Genomic DNA, 16,240 nt, shown 5'->3' with positions numbered 1-16,240 from the left:
TAATTCAGGGTAGAAAGCAGGACAAGCAAGGTACAGATAGCCCTAGTGGGGGTGGGGTGGGGTGAAGGAATCGGAAAAGGCTAAAAGGTAGAGATAAAACAATGGATGGAAATACATTTAAAAATAATGGAAATAGGTGGGAAAAGAAAAATCTATATAAATTATTGGAAAAAACAAAAAGGAGGGGGAAAAATCGGAAATGGGGTGGGGATGGAGGAGAGAGTTCATGATCTAAAGTTGTTGAACTCAATATTCAGCCCGGAAGGCTGTAAAGTGCCTAGTTGGAAGATGAGGTGCTGTTCCTCCAGTTTGCGTTGAGCTTCACTGGAACAATGCAACAAGCCAAGGATGGTCATGTGGGCATGAGTGCAGGGTGGAGTGTTGAAATGGCAAGCGACAGGGAGGTCTGAATAATGCTTGTGGACAGACCGAAGGTGTTCTGCAAAGCGGTCACCCAGTCTGCGTTTGGTCTCTCCAATGTAGAGGAAACCGTATTGGGAGCAATGAATGCAGTATACTAAGTCGAGGGAAGTGCAAGTGAAATGCTGCTTCACTTGAAATGAGTGTTTGGGCCCTTGGATGGTGAGGAGAGGGGAAGTGAAGGGGCAGGTGTTGCATCTTCTGCGGTTGCATGGGAAGGTGCTGTGGGAGGGGGTTGAGGTGTAGGGGTGATGGAGGAGTGGACCAGGTTGTCACGGAGGGAACGATCCCTACGGAATGCCGCCGGGGGGGGTGAAAGGAAGATGTGTATGGTGGTGGCATCATGCTGGAGTTGGCGGAAATGGCGGAGGATGATCCTTTGAATGCGGAGGCTGGTGGAGTGATAAGTGAGGACAAGGGGGACCCTATCATGTTTCTGGGAGGGAGGAGAAGTTGTGAGAGCAGATGCGCGGGAGATGGGCTGGACACGGCTGAGGGCCCTGTCAACTACCGTGGGTGGAAAACCTCGGTTAAGGAAGAAGGAGGACATGTCAGAGGAACTGTTTTGAAAGTGGCATCATCAGAACAGATGCGACGGAGGCGAAGGAACTGAGAGAATGGGATGGAGTCCTTACAGGAAGCGGGGTGTGAGGAGCTGTAGTCGAGGTAGCTGTGGGAGTCGGTAGGCTTGTAATGGATATTGGTGGACAGTCTATCACCAGAAATTGAGACAGAGAGGTCAAGGAAGGGGAGGGAAGTGTCAGAGATGGACCATGTGAAAATAATGGAGGGGTGGAAATTGGAAGCAAAATTAACAAATTTTTCCAGGTCCCGACGAGAGCATGAAGCAGCACCGAAGTAATCATCGATGTACCAGAGAAAGAGTTGTGGGAGGTGGCCGGAGTAGGAGTGGAACAAGGAATGTTCCACATACCCCATAAAGAGACAGGCATAGCTGAAGCCCATGCGGGTACCCATAGCCACACCTTTTATTTGGAGGAAAGTGAAATGAGTTAAAGGAGAAATTGTTCAATGTGAGAACAAGTTCAGCCAGACAGAGGAGAGTAGTGGTGGATGGGGATTGTTCGGGCCTCTGTTCGACGAAGAAGTGGAGAGCCACCAGACCATCCCAGTGGGGGATGGAGGTGTAGAGGGATTGGACGTCCATGGTGAAGTGGAGGTGGTTGGGGCCAGGGAACTGGAAATTGTTGATATGATGTAGGGTGTCAGAGGAATCACGGATGTAGGTGGGAAGGGACTGGACAAGGGGAGAGAGAATGGAGTCAAGATAGCGAGAAATGAGTTCCGTGGGGCAGGAACAGGCTGACATGATCGGTCTGTCGTGACAGTCTGTTTGTGGATTTTGGGTAGGAGGTAGAAGCGGGCCGTCCGACACTGGGAGACTATCAGGTTGGAAGCTGTGGAAGGAAGATCTCCAGAGGAGATGAGGTCAGTGACAGTCTTGGAAACAATGGCTTGATGTTCAGTGGTGGGGTCATGGCCCAGGGAGAGGTAGGAGGAAGTGTCTGCGAGTTGACGCTCAGCCTCTGCGAGGTAGAGGTCAGTGCGCCAGACAAGACCTGCAGGATTTTGGATAAAAGAGCACATATGCAAATGTGCAGGCCTGGGCACAAGAGCAGTTGCTAAAACCCATTAATAGTTACAAAAGTTTGCCATCAAAGTTCAAAGAAGCTGTGAAAGCTCTTGGAATTACCTGGATGGTTTTTTGAAATAGGAATGAGAAAGAACATGTCAAGGAACAGGGTAAGGCCAGTGATTCTGTAAGAGATAAAGCATCTAGTGCCTCAGCTCTCCAGCCCTTCCCGAGTCTCCTCCCTCAATGGTGTGTAGGCCCTGGTCCCTGTGCCAGGCCTTTCCCAAGCCCCTCCAGCCACTACTCTTGGTGTTAATACGGAGTTCCATTACATTACTGCATCCTGTGAAAAATTCTTTCAGCTCCATCTCATTAATGTAACGAGGCAGGTTCCCAACAAATTGTTGACTGTCTGGGTATCAGACTGTGTGCTGTGTTTCTGTATCCCATAGTTTATTTTCACTGTGACACGGCCTGGGGTTCTGCGATGGCAGAACCTGCCGCTTCCTAATTCGCTGATCGTGAGGCCTTGGGCTTACAATCTTTATTTGTTTTTTCCTCCAGTCAGGACTGTGGTGTTGGGGCTTTGACAACATGAGGTGTAAATCCAATGGTGGGGAAAATCCCTCCTGACCTCAAAAATCCTCCCACGAAATTGAATGATAAAGTGAGAACTCCTAGACTAAGAGTGAAGTGGACGCACACATACAAGAGGCTACTCAATGTGGGGGGGACACACCCACCTTGCCCCTCCCACTCCTCCTCCCTCCCAAAAAGCCTATCCATACCAGCCGGGGAGAGGCGGAAAATCCAGGCTGAAGGCCAACATGCTTCTGACCCCCACTTTCGTATGAATTCCACCAAGATCAGCTTGGAGTCTGCACCGCCAGAGGTGAAGGCGAGGTCAGTGTTCGTTCAACTCAACCCCTTAGCTTGACCTCAGTTCCATCCCCCTTCCCTGGTGACCAAATCTTGGGGCCTAGTCTGTATCTTTCTTGCTCTGCTTCTTAGGTGTAAAGGTAACAGAAGATTTTATTAGTTTATTGGGCTCACCTCTGCGGCTTAACACTTCTTAATGATCATCTTTTTAAATTACTTTTTAAAAATGATCAATTTATTGCTTTGTCATTGATTTTTTTGCTTCGCAAGATCTATGTGTTTTCTTCATACCTTAATTTTTTTTGAAATCATATTTAATATTTAATGTTGCGCCAAGTTAGATCTCAGGCAGCTGCTGCTGGGTTTTTTGTGGAAGGGGAAATGAGAGGCTCACAAGAAGTCTGATTGCTTTTTGATGGGCTGGCAAAAAGGATTAATTTTTCTCCAGTAGAAACGGGAAGTGTTGAAAATGCTCAACACGTCTGGTGGCATCTGTGCAGAGAGAAACAGAGGTCAGAGACCCTTCATCAGAATTAGAGCATATCATGGACCTGAAGCATTAACTCCATTTCTCTCTCCACAGATGCTGTCTGGCCTTCTGAGTATTTCTAGCATTTTCTGTTTCTAGCATCTGCAGTACTTTGCCCCCTGGTTGTATGCTCCAGGCTGGGCATTTATAACTGTGCTTAGTTTCAAATTAAAATGAGAAAATATTTATTACTCGATGTGAAATGTAATTTTTCTGTTAACATTGGTTGGTGCTAATTTACTGGAAGGCTCTGCAATTTTTAAACTTGGAAAGAAAACCAGGAGTTATGCGCCAATAGAATATGTCACTGTTAGTTCAAGATATTCTCACTTAGGATGGCTGTTTACAGTGCTTGTGAGGTTGAAATCTTTTGGATGTTGCTGCCTGGATATTCCATAGGGCCTGGTTCAAAGAAGAAGAGATGGTTGCATAACATGAATGACCAAGCTGTGTGTAGGTGTCTGACAAAGCCGTGGTTGTAAAATGCATCACACTGAAACCTGAGCTTTTGATGGGTTTTCTACAAGGAGGTGTTGAGTATAAAAGCCAAGAAGTTTTGCTAAACCTATTTAAAAAAAAAATTCAACCCCACTGTGACAACAGTTCCCAATTCTGGGCACCGAAAGGATGTGAGGGGAAGAGATAAAGATGGTCGGAGGTGGGGCAGGGATTGGTGGCGGTGGGGGGTGGGGGGAGCAATTTGGAGCCCGGAAACAGGAGAAGCACCAGGGACCATGATTTCTCTCCCTGGTTTTGCTTTTAGTAATATGCTTTATGCAACATTTTCCCCTAAAGACTCAACAAGTTCATCTGACCCATGCAAACCCAGAAGTTCCAACTTTGATCCCTGCTGTGTTAGTGCTTTCAGTCAGGTATTCAGTATAGGCACTATAATTGGGTTCAGTACTTCCATTATGGAGGAGAAAAGGAGCAAGAATTCTCACTTCTCATCGCTAGCCAACACCACCACATGGAAACATACATGTATGGATATTGGCTGAGGATACGATCAGTTTAGATGTTTCTCCATCCTCTGGGGTGTGATAATCTGCTGAAACTCTTCTGTTTGAGATGCACAAATGAATAATGATCAATTGGTTGAGGTACTAGAGGATGAACAACAAGTGTGGAACATTTTCTATCAAGGAGTGAATATCATCTGAATGGGGCAGGAGGGAGGAACTGTAGAGAAGATTAGTGTGTAAAATATGCAAATAATTTCTTTCTTCTTTCAATTTCAATTCGTATGCTGTGAAAAACCCAGGGTGCAAATTTTGGCGGTACAAGGGTCACAGGGTCATTTTGCTGGGTTGTAATAAAATACCAGCCATTCCTTCACAGCTCACATGACATCCTCCTCTGCGTTGGCAGAAGACTGAATGAATGATATCCCAACGTCATACAGCCTGAATAGCTGTGTGCCAGCATACCAAATTTGGACCACACAGGTCCAGGCAACCTCACTCTGCAAACAACAGGCACAGAACTGCAAGATGGCCCCAACAGTAGATTTTCTTAAAGGGCCAGGCACCCAAACTGCAGGCAGGTGATTAAGAACTTCTACCATTGCCAAGTGTCTGGAAATATTCTGGATTGTTTTTGAGGAGCTGTGGTGAGTTCCTGGATTTTTTAGAGTGCATTCAGAAAGGGAGGGCAGTGGTTTAGCTGACCGTTCCACACAAAAGGCTGCAACAAAAATGGAAACAACAGCATAGTGCCTCTCGGTCTGCAGCACAACTGGGGAGATGCAACAGAGTTGTGGAAATGGGAAGCTTGGTGTCATGCCCTCTGTCAACCAAAGGTCACACAACTTACAATGAAATATTGCCAGAAACTTTTAAGGTCTGAATTCCATTTGGAAAATATCAACGTTGTTGTCTTGAGTTATTTTACAAGTGAAGATTGAAGTTACTAATTTTCAAACACTATAGATACTCTACAGTGAAAAGCACTTCCCCACAAGTCAGAAAACATACATCAAATAATCAATTTGTATTCAGGGAACACAATGGAAGAACTACAATAAAGTGGTTGTATCATATTTAATTGACTGAGGAAATTCGAGTTGAAATAATTCTAATCAATTAAATGAATTTGCATTAACTTAGAAATGTTTCCAGTGTAAATGGGTGGATAACTATAAATCAAAGCCTTCTCTTCTTCTGCTGTATTGGAAAAATGATTGAAGTTCTTCTGTGCTGAAAAAGAAAAAGTAATTATTTTTCAGGGAAAAGTGATCTTGTTAATGATTTCCTAAATTTGCACATAAAACCTCAATGTTCAGCACCATTCTTGACTCCTCAGATACTGAAGCAGTCCATGTCCAAATGCAGCAAGACCTGGACAATATCCAGGCTTGGGCTGACAAGTGGAAGGTAACATTCACGCCACACAAGTGCCAAGAAATGACCATCTCCAAAAAGAGAGAATCCAACTATCTCCCCTTGACGTTCAATGGCATTACCATCACTGAATCCCCTACTATCAACATCCTGGGGGTTACCATTGACCAAAAACTGAACTGGACTAACCATATAAACACTGTGGCTACAAGAGCAGGTCAGAGGCTAGGGATCCCGTGACGAGTAACTCACCTCCTGACTCCTTAAAGCCTGTCCACCATCTATAAGGCACAAGTCAGGAGTGTGATGGAATACTCCCCACTTGCCTGGATGAGTGCAGCTCCTACAACGCCCAAGAAGCTTGACACCGTCCAGGACAAAGCAGCCCGCTTGATTGGCACCATATCGACAAACATTCACTCCCTCCACCACCGACGCACAGTAGCAGCAGTGTGTACCATCTACAAGATGCACTGCAGAAACTCACCAAGGCTCCTTAGACAGCACCTTCCAAACTCACAACCACTACCATCTAGAAGGACAAGGGCAGCAGATACATGGGAACACCACCACCTGGAAGCTCCCCTCCAAGCCCTACACTATCCTGACTTGGAAATATATCGCCGTTCCTTCACTATCGCTGGGTCAAAACCCTGGAACTCCCTCTCTAACAGCACTGTGGGTATACCTACACCATAGGGACTGCAGCAGTTCAAGAAAGCAACTAGGGATGGGCAATAAATGCTGGCCCTGCCAGTGACGTCCACATCCCGCGAATAAAAAAAAAATGACCGGGTGGAACACAAGGATGTGCACAGAAATTAAGCCCTAAAAGCTGTAAATTATTTCTGTTGTCTGTCATACCTTCGTTAACAAAAAAATCAGCTAAATACTAGGCCACCTTAACAGCTTCAGAGAAGTGTTGGATGTCCAATGTTGCGTTCCATTCATAAGGGCTTCTCTGAGGGAGCCATTGAACTGCATAAATAGGGTTTCTGAAAGCTACATTTAAAGAGCAAATAATCAAATCCAGCATGACTGTCACTTCCAACAGCTCTTCAGCTATCAGATTACAATTAGAATGTGCACACGACAAGAAGGGGCTAAAACCTATGATGAAATAAGGTAAAACACCACAAGCACACCTAAATATATTTTTAAAAATGCATTAAGACTGTTCAGATATGCTGAAGTTTTAAACTATATAGTTATTGCAGTGCATTTTCCTATTTTAGATTAATTTTTAGCGGTCACTGAAATATAGGAAACTATAGGCCAGTAAGCTTAACATCTGTTATAGGGAAGATGTTAGAAGCTATTATTAAAGATGTTATAACAGGGCACTGAGATAAATTCAAGGTAATTTCAAGGCAGAGTCAACATGGTTTTGTGAAAGGGAAATCGTTTTAACCAATTTATTAGAGTTCATTGAAGAAGTAACAGATGCTGGATAAAGGGGAACTGGTGGATGTGCTGTACTTAGATTTTCAGGAGGCATTTGATAAGGTGCCTCATCAAAGTTATTACGGAAAATAAAAGCTCATTGTGTATGGGGTAACATAGTGGCATGGATACAAGGTTGGCTAGCTAACAGGAAACTGAGTAGGCATAAATGGCTCATTTTCTGGTTGGCAGGATGTGAAGAGTGGTGTGCCACAGGGGTCAGTGATGGGGCCTCAACTCTTCACAATTTATATAAATGATTTGGATGAAGGGACCGATGGTATGGTTGCTAAATTTGCTGGTGACACAAAGGTAGGTAGGAAAGTAAGTTGTAAAGAAGATGTAAAGGGAGTACAAAAGGATATAGATAGGTTATGTGAGTGTGCAATGATCTAGCAAATGGAGTATAATGTAGAAAAATGTGAGGTTGTCCATTTGGCAGGATGAATAAAAAAAGAGGCATATTATCAGAACAGTAAGAGATTGCAGAGTTCTGAGATGCAGAGGGATCTGTGTGTCCTAGTTCATGAATCGCAAAAGATTAGTATGCAGGTGCAGCAAGTAATTAGCAAGTAATTATCGTTTATTGAGAAGGGAATTAAATACAAGAATAGGGAGGTTATTCTTCAGTTTTACAGGGTATTGGTGAGGCCACATCTGGAGTACTGGGTACAGTACTGGTCTCCTTATTTAAAGAAAAATGTAAATGCATTAGCAGTTCAGAGAAGGTTTACTAGATTAATATCTGGAATGGGCGGGTTATCTCATAAGGAAAAGCTGGACAGGCTAGGTTTGTATCCGCTGGAGTTTAGACGAGTATGAGGTGACTTGATTGAAACATATAAGATCCTGAGGGGACTTGATAGGGTGAATGTGGAAAAGATAGTTCCTCTTGTGGGAGATTCTAAAACTCGGTGTCACTGTTTCAAAATAAGGAGTCACCATTTAGGACAAAGATGAGGAAAAAGATTTTCACTGAGGGCTGTGAGATGTTGGAATTCTCTTCCTTAAAGGGTGGTTGAAGCAGAGTCCTTGAAAATCTATAGAGCAGAAGTACATAGATTATTGATAAGCAAGTGGTGAAAGGTTATTGGGGGTAGGCAGGAATATGAGGTTAAAATCAGATCAGCCATGATCTTATTTAATGGTGGAGCAGGCTTGAGGGGCCGAGTGGCCTACTCCTGCTCCTAATTCATATGTTTGCATGTCAGATCCATTTATAACAGTTAATTGCGTAGGAGCATAAAATATATGGAGTGGGTGATGATGGAGTTTTTGATGTTCCAAGCACGCACTACATATATATGATATGCAAGGATCAATATTCATTTTTTTGCACTATGGAAGAGTACAAAAATATGGCATTTATGGATGGGTTACCACATATAAAGCAGTTACTTTTACCAGCAGAAAACTGCAATTTACAAAGTTCCATTGTTTGATCATTTCAATGAGAAATAGTGCTTTTTCACCATCATGCTTTCTGCTTTTCAAGACCTAGGTTTTGGCTGTAAAACCAATCAGTGCTCCCTTAATGGTTTAGGAAGATTATTCAATGAATCACAGAATAGCTAAGATCTACATGCCAAGAAGGCCCAGGTTCAGTTTCTAGTTTGTGAATGGTTACCTAATCTCAGCCAGTAGAAAGCACCACAATTAGCTGCTATGCACTTTGGCTAAGGAGGTGAGCAACCATCCAAAGTCCCAACTTCTGCTGGCCATCCAGTGATCACTGCTGGAAATGTGAGTATATGGCCACAGGGCGAGAAAAAGATCTGGCTGTGATGTCTTCAAGGTTGAATATTTTGCTGACATTCACTGTGAAGGCATGGATGGAATGAACTTCAATATGTATAGTGCTTTATTACGTCTTAAAATATTCCAAGAGCTCTACATATAATAATTTACTTAGAATAAAACATGACAATCAACCTGTGCACAGAAAGATTCCATTAATTGCAAACATATATATTGCCCAATTGTATAAGGCAACCCCAGGATAGCTGTTGCCTTTGGAACTGTAGTATCATGAGCAGTACATTTCTCCAGGAGAGGAGACAGGGGGAAAATTAGCAGGAAAAACAATTTTAGATTATTTTTTAGAATTAGAAAGTCTTGTAAGCAGTGATATTGTGGTGATGTAATGTCAGCACATTGTAGCTATAATGAGAGAAAGCATCTGGTAGAATGAATGACTTTTGGAAGTAACTATGAATCTTTATAACTAATAGTGTGCAGCTGGAGAATAATGTTCATCTCTCAGCCTGCTTTAATCATTTGCCAATGTCTCCTCTGTTTAACTGTAACACAGGACACCGTCTGGCAGCTTCACTGAATCAGGAATACAGTACAAATAGTAGGAGGTTGGGATGCCAATAATAATGCAAAGTAAAATATTACGACTGATTCAACTTTCTGAATATAAATGATTAAGTAGGATATAAAATATAATTTCAGTCTTTGTTTTTATATTATACATATTGTATAATTAATTCAAATGGTTTGCTCAAAGAATCTTTTCAGATCGGCAGCAGTAATTATCATTTACCTTCCATGGTGGACACAAATTCCACTTGTTGGCTGTCCATATTAGTACTCAGGATTTTGTAGAAGTTACTCAATTTTTTGTTGTTTGTAAAATTTAAAAATTTATCACAAAAGAACTTGAACTAGAAAGATAGAAATAAATTATCCAAAACATTCCCGTAACAGTATCTATATTGTGCAACTAAACTATAAAGTGTGTTTTTGTACAAGAAATTGATGTTGTATGTTTATAAATTACAGTTGACTCTAATATATGTAAAATCTAGCTATATTTTAACTTAATGTTGCGAACGGATCTTGGTAACCCATCATAGGAAAAGAATTGTCCAGCTTGCTGTGCTGTAATGGCCCCTAATTTCAAACAAATGAACGTAAAATATTATCTTGCCTATTTATAGTGCTGTGACTTTTCAGAATATATCTTTTCACTGTGATGTTCATCACTGTGATGTTCAGTGAAGTTGGGACAGACATCTTAATTTTCATAGAAGTGTTTCATATGGAAATTCCTATGCAAATAGTTACATCCTGACATATTCACTGGGCTTCAAGAACTTGCACCAAACTTCACACTAAAGCATTATGCTAACATGCAGCCCCATAAATTATCTGATTAAAATTTTCACTATAACTTATCAAAACCCTTTCTGTAAGGTTTATTCCCTCCTGTTACTCCTACTTGTGGAAGAAATTGGGGTCTTGAATAAACATACTTTCTGTATAATATAACACCCCCTAAAAAACTTTCTAAAAAGGCAACAATTTTTAAATGGTCTGTGGAAACAGGCAAGGTCATTTAGTTCATGTTGTCATTCCTGAGTTAACATGGCATCTTCTGTACTCCCTTATCTATGCAATTATTTAAAAAGGACCAGCATGATGTAAATTAAAAAGCTGACCTCAAGCGGGGCAACACACAAGGAGAGTGGTAACTGCCCAGACACTCTGAGTACCTGTCCTGTATTGACTGATCAGAATAGTTAGATAGATGATTGACACTGGGTAAGCTACCAGCCCCCAAAAAAGGATATATAGATTGGTGTCAAATTGGTGGTAGTAGGCTGAGGTACTGCTAAAGTGCTGATGAGGTGGCAGTGTTCGTTGGGCAGCTACGTTCTTCAGATGGAAGATGAAACAGAGGAGGAGGAGGTAGATCAAGAGATCGAGGGAAGAGTTTCCTAACATTTCGACGAGAAAGCGGAATGCTGTTACGGGTCGTATACTTTTTTATGTTTAGTTAGTTAATGTATCATATCTAAACTGTTATTTCTTAATGAACTCAATGAACTATCTTAAAATTACTTATGACTAGTTGGCTGCCTATTTAGGTATCTGTGGCTCCCGAACCCCGAAATCTTATTCTTGTTTCTTTCAACTTAATTTTCTTAGACCTCACCTTGCTTCTTATTAGTAATTCTAAGCACAACTGTATCCCCAAAGTGCAGCACAAGGGCATCTATAAAGGTCTGTTTTCCCAGCAAAGAGAACTTAAATGTGGAAAGAAATAAAAGAATGGAATAACCAAAGAATCGAGGGAAAGCACAGAGAAATGGTCTAACAGAAGTAAAAACACACTATCCCAGATTTATGCCGAGACAATTTAGGACTCCTTTAAAAATGGCAGATGGGATTTGATCTGGGATTCCAGTCCCATTCCCATTTCCAGCAATTTTTGATGGGATAAGGTTGCAGGTAGCCCGCCCACATGCATCACTCCAGCTCTTGTCGGCTCCAATGCAGGGGTGGGCAGTTTAGACCTTCACCCCGCCTGGGTAATTTTAGTGGAGTTGGGCCCCTTCAGTGAGTAAATGTGGTTCAGAGCTTCTCAGAAGAGGTGTGAAGCACAAGGGATGCCCCAGTCCCAAGTGGGAATCAAGAAAACAGTCATTTGCTCCTGGAATTCTTTCATTGACAGGCTTTGAAATACGAAAAAGAATGTTCTTTCAGTTTTAACGGTTAGATATGTTTTTACTGCCATGATTGGGATCTCTGGTGTAATAATCTGAAGTGATTTAAATTCCCAGAATACTTGTAAAATGAAAAATCTTCAGCAACTGTCAGTTATAGGGAAAAAAAGTATCCAGCTCCTGGACTGCTTTGTTTGACATCAGGTGTAGCTTAAAAGAAACCTAACCATCTGTTTTTACGATTTCAACAGGTTCCATTGTCTGTGAGCTGGAATGGTTATGATACCTGTGGCAACGAATGCTTGGCTGAGTTTCAAAAGGCCCAAAACACTTATTTCAAATGAGGTTTTTTTTATTCATTCATGGGATGTGGGCATCGCTGGCTAGGCCAGCATATATTGCCCATCCATAATTGCCCTTGAGAGGTGGTGGTGAGCTGACTTCTGGAACTGTTGCAGTCCACGAGGTGTAGGTATACCTACAATGCTGTTGGGAGGGAGTTCCAGGATTTTGACCCAGCGACATTGTAGGAATGGTGATAAATTTCCAAGTGAGGATGGTGAGTGGCTTGGAGGGAGAGTTCCAGGTTGTGGTGTTCTGTTTGCTGCCCTTGTTCTTCTAGATAGTAGCGGTCTTGGGTTTGGAAGTGTTGTCTAAGGAGCCTTGGTGAGTTGCTGCAGTGCATCTTGTAGATGGTACACACTGCTGCCAATGTTCACTGGTGTTGGAGGGAGTGAATGTTTGTGGATGGGGTGCCAATCAAGTGGGCTGTTTCATCCTGGATGGTGTCAATTTTCCTGAGTATTATGGGAGTTGCACTCATCCAAGCAACTGGAGAGTATTCCATCGCACTCCAGACTTGTGCCTTCTAGATGGTGGACAGGCTTTAGAGAGTCAGGAAGTGAGTTATTTGCCACAGGATTCCTAATCTCTGACCTGCTCTTGTAGCCACAGTACTTATATGGCTAGCCCAGTTCAGTTTCTGATTAATGGTAAGGCCCAGGATGTTGATAGTGGGGGATTTGGTGACAGTAATGCCATTGAATATCAAGCAGCGGATGGTTAGATTCTCTCTTGTTGCCTGTCACTTATGTGGCGCAAAGATTACTTACCTCTTGTCAGCCCAAGCCTGGATATTGTCCAGGCCTTGCTGCATTTGGACATGGGCTGCTTCAGTATCTGAGGAGTTGCGAATGGTGCTGAACATTGTGCAATCATTAGCGAACATCCCCACTTCTGGCCTTATGATGGACGGAAGGTCATTGAGGAAGTAGCTGAAGATGGTTATTAAAGATTGAATTAGCTGTCTTTAATATGGTTAGTGAAAAAGATGTTTGTTTTTTACAACAGATTGACCGCTTGAGAGGATTTAATGTTTTTTGAATGTTTTTTTTTCCCACTATGCCATCTTAGTATGAGGTTAGATTGTTAGAAGCTTATTTGTTTTTAATGTCCTTTTCAAATACATCCTAAGGTCTGCCAATATGGATACTGGGCGAGTGGCTTTGGAGGATATATGGGAGCCTGGAGGGGGCTCGAGATTATAAGGGGCTATGGGGTATGAGGGGCATGGAGGTGTTATGATGAAGAAAGGAGGAGGTATGATGGACATAGACTGGGATGGGGGATATGAGGATTGGTGTGGTGGCAAGAGTTTGAAGGTCTGACAATCATCAGTAATACTGGGTCGATGTCCCAGTAAATGGAAGTCTAGCCTGCCAGCCTTGCCATCCACCTGCTTCCATTGCCACTTGGGGCCTGCCCAACACCATCCTACCCCGTTTCCCCAGAACAAAAATATAATGACTGAGGGCCTTTTAAAGCAGATGGGTCTGCTGGGTCGCAAAGTTTCCTGACTCAACTTTCCCCATCTCCTCCATGAAAATCTGCCCATTTGAATTACAATGAGGACACTATTCAGAAAGGAAAGTTTCCAGCTATCTGTACAAGTTGCCTGAGAGCATTTTTTTTCACCCAACCTCCTTTCATCTAAAACAGAATTAATTTTATCATTAACAACTGTCCTAATTTGCCTAGATTGCCAACTAGTTCTAGCTATATAAAACATTAGCTGTTTGATATCGAAGTACATAGAAGTTTCAGCACAGAAACAGGCCATTTGGCCAATGCTGGCACTTATACTCCATTCAAACATCATTTTGGTCTCCATACTAAAGATATACTTGCTTTAAAGGGGTACAACAAAGATTCACTCGTTGATTCCTGGGATAAAAAGGCTGGCCTATGAGGAGAGATTAAGTAGAATTGAAACGTGTAAGATTATGAGAGCAGATGCTGAGAGGCTGTTTCCCCTGGCTGGAGAGTATAGAACCAGGGGCGGTATGCTCAGGATAAAGAGTCAACTATCTAGAACTCACTTGAGGAGAAATTTCTTCACTCAGGTGGTTGTGAATCTTTGGAGTTTTCTACCCCAGAGGGCTATGGATGCTCAGTACTTAAGTATATTCAAGTCAGAGATTGCTAATTTTTTGAATTCTTAAGGGAATCAAGGAATATAGGGATCAGGTGGGAAAGTGAAATTGAGGTCAAGGATCAGTCATTATATTACTGAATGGCGGAACAAGCTTGAGGACCTAACAACCTATTCCTACTCCTGAAGCTCTTATGACCTTCTTCCATCCTTCCTCATGTAAATAATAGCATAAACTTTTTTTCTCCTCCCTCATATGTTTAGCCATCTTCTCCTGAAATGCATCTATACAATAGGCATCAATTACTTTCTGTGGTAGCGAGTTCCCCATTCCTATTCTCGGATAAAGAAGTTTCTATGAGTTCCACAGTTGACGTCTTGGTGACTAATTATATTAATATTCTCTAGCTTTGCTCTTCCACACAACTGGAAATATTTTCTGAGTCTACTCTATCAAAACCTTATATAATTTTAAAGACTTCTATTAGGTCACCCCTCCACCTTGATTTTTCAAGATTAAAAGAGACCCAACATGTTCATCCTTTCCTGATGATTATAATCCCACAGTTTTGATATCATCCTTGTAAATCTTCTGGTACACTCTGTCCAGTGACCCTATATGCTCTGTATAATAAGACAACCAGAACTGTCTAGTACTCCAAATGCATTTAACTAAGGTTTGATACAAGTTTAGCACAATTTCTAAAGTGTTGTTAGAGTAGAGTCATAAAATCTTTTGTAAAAAATAGATCATTGTTTAAAGAGGAATATTAAAGGAATGGGAGCAAGTAGCAGAGTGGAATCATTTACGTAGCTCATGTGGACAAAAACACTGGTGCAGATTTAGTGGATGAACTGAGCAATTTCTGAGCAGTAATCACAGAATCTTAGAATTGTTACAAAGCAGAAGGTGGCCATGTTCTATGACCCTTAAACCTGTAGGACTAGATTTCATTTTCCACTCCACCATACAAGCTTATGAATTAAGAGCAGGAGTAGGCCCATCGAGCCTGCTCCACTATTCAATAAAATCATGGCTGATCTCATTTTAACCTCAACTTCGCACTCCTGACTACCACCAATAACCTTTCAACCCCTTGCTTATCAAGAATCTATCTACTTCTGCTTTAAAGATATTCAAAGACACTGCCTCAAACACCTTTGAGGAAGAGAATTCCAAAGTCTCACAACCCTCTGGAAAGAAGACATTTTTCCTCACCTCTGTCCTAAATGGGTGACCCCTTATTTTTAAACAGTGGCCGCCAGTTCTAGATTCTCCCACAAGAGGAAACATCCTTTCCAAACCCACCCTGTCAAATCCACTCAGGATCTTATATGGTTCAATCAAGTCATCTGTTACTCTTGTTATGATCCCAGCTGATGTTATTATTGGACAAGCCAGATCCCAGGGTGGAGCCTGGCTTGATAGATCCTAACTTTTTTGTTTAGATACACGAAGAGTGGCTACTGAACAGGGTCACGGGAGTCAGTTGATGAGCTTTTAACAGAAGAATAAAACATTTATTAAACAAGAAAAGATGAATTATATTACAATACTCCTTCACCCACAATTATATCTTTACCAATATATACAGATTTGTAAGGCTAACAGAAATTACAAAAGCTATTTTATATTCAAATGTTTTGATAAGTATACAATCCATGTAAATCAATAGGCGACCTGTGGTCAGACACACCACACTCTGAAACCAAGTGACAGATGCCACCCCAAACAGATGCTATGGATTTCTCATCGACTCCCTCCCCAGACACTTGTCACACTGTGAGCCAACTGGTCTCACTGAGCTCCGCCTTTCACACAGGGTTTCCAATCTCCACTCTCGAAGAACTCACTTTGCAATCTTCTCCCAAACGATGCTTTCTATCAGACATGTTTCTCAAGGGTCCACCTCCAGGGTTTTGAACTCTCCTGGATCACCATGTGCATTCAAGCTTTCTTCCACGCACTCTCTCTCATTGACTCAGCTGTGCCAACAGAACACCACTGCTTCACATGCCCATAGTAAAGAGTTAGAGACCTTCAGCTGGCCCTTTGGATCTTCGAGCTTCTTGCAAGCTTATATTGCTTTAAATCTGCGTCCTGCAGCGTTCTCCATTTAAGCTTGGAGCCTTTCTCTGCTTCTCATT

The 16,240-nt window shown here is 42.1% G+C and overlaps 1 pseudogene across 1 annotated transcript in view; it reads right to left on the bottom strand.

Annotated features, from left to right (window-relative positions):
- Window positions 1-5,458: 5,458 nt before the first annotated feature.
- Window positions 5,459-16,240, bottom strand: part of LOC144680085 (gamma-glutamyl hydrolase-like) — a 29,956-nt pseudogene continuing 19,174 nt past the window's right edge. Inside the window, exons 4-6 of the transcript XR_013576484.1 lie at window positions 9,756-9,870; window positions 6,629-6,766; window positions 5,459-5,620 (exon numbers count right to left, since the gene is read on the bottom strand). The product of XR_013576484.1 is annotated as a gamma-glutamyl hydrolase-like (transcript). The remainder of the gene's footprint in view (window positions 5,621-6,628; window positions 6,767-9,755; window positions 9,871-16,240) is intronic.

Source organism: Cetorhinus maximus, chromosome 4 (assembly GCF_964194155.1).
Source record: "Cetorhinus maximus chromosome 4, sCetMax3.hap1.1, whole genome shotgun sequence".
NCBI lineage: Eukaryota > Metazoa > Chordata > Chondrichthyes > Lamniformes > Cetorhinidae > Cetorhinus > Cetorhinus maximus.
This window is presented reverse-complemented; position numbering and strand designations above follow the sequence as displayed.